Consider the following 3,700-nt stretch of genomic DNA (forward strand, 5'->3'; position numbering starts at 1 on the left):
CCCCAAAAAACTGTGTGATGCCGCGTTTCCAGCATACATATGAAAAAAAAAATGGATGATCAAAACTGGGTTACATTTGATAATAGAACAGGCCGATCAGTGATTATCTGGGGTGATAAACAATGAAAAGTTAAAGATGTGAAACAAGCTACAAATAACACGAAGACCACGCTTCTTATTATCACTGCTTTTAGACAAAGCAAACTTATAGACAACTTACTCAACCAAATACAATTACCAAATATTACTGAACGCGTGGATATGAACGAAGGCCTTTCATTCGGATTTTGGCTATAGGCTTTCAGGTTTTCGATCAGGTGTGCAACCAGCTTTTTTAATAAGAGTTTAAACTGACCGCGTATGCCACGGATACCCAGACCGATAACGTAAGTGTGAGGTAGAATGAAAGTGATAGGAGTGTTTCAAGGCTGGGCATTTGGTTTACAGGTACAGCCTATCAAGTTGACCCCTGTACAGTTTCCGTCTACCAAAATTCACTTAGAAAGGTTATGTCAACCTGAAACTATATAAGTCAGCTTGCCTTAGGCATCGCGCAGTGGGATTAACCCTAGGAACGTAAGACTGGAAACAAACCTCTTAACCCCTCCCCATGTATGTGTCCTTATGAAACATACATAAAACAGAGTGTGTCATATGATTGCTCCATACAGACTAGTTTGACTTGGCGCTCAACAAAAAGAAAGCAACAACAGTAGCAGAAACAAAACAGCAGCAACAGTAGCAACAATAACAGCAGTGACGAGTGCGATGTTGAGTCCGACAATAACGATTACGTTACTACGGAAAAGTAATTAACAGAGTTGTTACTTAGAAAATTACTATTTTAAAATTTCACAGCGTGAGATATTCAGCGACTGTACTTCCGAGTAAAGATTGTTTCCCAACATACCATGGCAGTCCTGGTTTAGGACGAATGTTGCTGTAATTATTTTGTGCTGATGAAGGGAAATAACCCGGAAATCGCGATACACAGATATTGTTTGAGCTGAGTGGGGGTGCTAGATTCCCTTGTTCGAAAATATAAGAACACAGATCGTATCGTATAGCCAGCTGTAGACGATATTTCGTGGGGCTAAATTACAGCAACATTCATCCTAAACCAGGACTGCCATGTTATGTTGGCAACCAATCTTTACTCCGGAGTTGTTATTTGTTGTGAACTCGGTGCTCTGAGTTCAAATCGCGTCTATGTCAGTTTTGCTTCTCATCTTTTCAGACTTGAAACAGAAGTACCAACAATGTACTGTACTTTGGCGAATCTATAGAAATGTCAGCTCGGTGCCTTACTGTATTCCTTCCTGCGTTTTGCTTTCTTATTTCGAATCCCGCATAGTCCTAATCTGTCACCCTCTTTAACTCCACCACACCCAGGGTCAACTTGATTGATTTTGGCAGAATCAGCTCTGTTGTAAAGATTCCTCTGAATTGAAGGACACGTCCACCTTCCCCAGTACTGTAGTTAGAGTATGTACCGCCAAAGTTAACTCTTGGATTTGCTCACCCGGGCCCCATGGATATAAGAACTTGCATACTTGACTATGAAAAGCCGCCTCCTTTAAAAACAGCACCTGGGAGAGATCGACCGCTTTCGCCACTCCAATCCTACGCTATTGACCTTCGACGTTCCTGGATTCTTGTCTCAGGAGCTCTTTGATGTTTCATGGTCTTTGCCCTCCAGTCCGACCTCAACTACAGCAGCAACAACGACAACAACAGCAGCAACAACGACAACAACAGCAGCAACAACGAAAACAACAGCAGCAACAACGACAACAACAGCAGCAACAACGGCAGCGGTAGCAGCATCGACAACAGCAGCATCGACAACAGCAGCAGCAACGACAAAAGCAGCAGCAACAACGACAAAAGCAGCAGCAACTACACCAGCAACAACAACAATAGCAGCAGCAACAACGACAATGATAACAGCAGCAGCAACAGCAACGACAACAACAACAACAACAACAACAGCAACAACAACACCAACAAAAACAACCATAGCAGCAGTAACAACAAGAAAAAAAGCAACCACAATAACAAAAACAACAGAAGAAGAAGAAGAAGAAGAAGAAGAAGAAGAAGAAGAAGAAGAAGAAGAAGAAGAAGAAGAAGAAGAAGAAGAAGAAGAAGAAGAAGAAGAAGAAGAAGAAGAAGAAGAAGAAGAAGAAGAAGAAGAAGAAGAAGAAGAAGAAGAAGAAAAAGGAGAAGAAGAAGAATGAGGAGAAGAAGAAGAGCAACCCGACCAACGCCAACAGTAAGAACAGTTTGAGAGTCAACCACCAAATGCTTTCATTCTTTCCACAGAAATGGTCGCTGCTTTGCAAATGACGAAGATTTTATTTGCGTTCTCCTATTTTGCTGTTGGTGGTGGTTTTGGCGGTAGTGGTGGTGGGGGTGGAGGTGGGTGGGTGTCTGGAGGGTGATAGTGGTGGTGGTTGTGGCTCTGAGGATAATACTGCTACAGATGCTGATGGTAATAATAATTAAAGTACAGGAGAAAGCCGGGTGGTGAACTGGCAGAGTTGATAGAGCGTCAAAACACCAATCCCTTGCGCTATTTTTTGCTGCTGTTTACATTCTGAGTTCAGATTTCGTCTAGGTCAACATTTCCTTTTATTCCTTTCGGGCCGATGAAATGAAGAACCAATCAAGTACTGCTGTCGATAGTCTCAACTTACCCTTTTCACTCAATATTGTAGAATTTGAACCTGAATTAAATACCGTAAAAGCTGAGCTCTGAGAAAATCATTGCAACATTGGAGAGACATTGCTTTGTGGAATTTATTCTGGCTTTTTACAGTCTTGAGCTCAAATCTCGCCGAGGACAACTTCTACTCTTTCAAGGTAGACTAAATAAAATATCTCCAAGGGACCGATGGTTTCATTAAATCTGCAGGACCTCTGCTTAAAGTAGTAAGAATTAGATAAGAAATCATAACCATCGTCATCGGCATCATCATCACCATCATTATCACAATCCTAGTCCTTTTAATTCTCCTCCCCTCCCCCCATTGTCATCATAATCTTTCACCTTCTCTACATCATCATCACCACTATCATACCCATCATAAACATCCGCTGCTTCCTCCTCATCATCACAGTCATCCCACTCATCATCACCCTTATTATCATCGTCATCATCATCACCATCGTGATAATTATTGTCGTCGCTCCTGTCTCTATTGTTGCTGTTGTTGTTGTGGTGGTGATGGTCATGGTGGTCATGGTGGCGGAGCTAGCAATATTTGTAATAGATTTGCTCCTGCTTTGATATTCATGGTAATTACGTTGATTCAGCTGCTAATTGCATAATAATGAGTCAGGCACAAGAACAGCATTTTGAGGGGAAGGGCAAAGTCGACACCATCAACACCACACCCTGACTAGTAGGCTGTTTCATTGATCCTGAAGGCATACTAATCTCACTGAGGGCAGCTTTGGTTTTCATCCTTTCGGTGTTGATAATATGAAATACCAGTCAACTACTGGGGTCCGATAGAAGTTAAGAGGGCCTCGGCTGGAGCGCTTTTGTTTATAGGTATGTAAAATCGTAGCCAACCTGGGACTTAGCATTAACAATTAAAGCATGACATTAATATTTGCTAGGCGTGGCTGTGTGATACGAAGCTTGCTTCCCCAAAAAATGGCTCCAGCTTCAGTCCCACTGCATGAAACTTCG

The sequence above is a fragment of the Octopus bimaculoides genome, chromosome 12 (assembly GCF_001194135.2).
Source record: "Octopus bimaculoides isolate UCB-OBI-ISO-001 chromosome 12, ASM119413v2, whole genome shotgun sequence".
In the NCBI taxonomy this organism is placed as follows: Eukaryota; Metazoa; Mollusca; class Cephalopoda; order Octopoda; family Octopodidae; genus Octopus; species Octopus bimaculoides.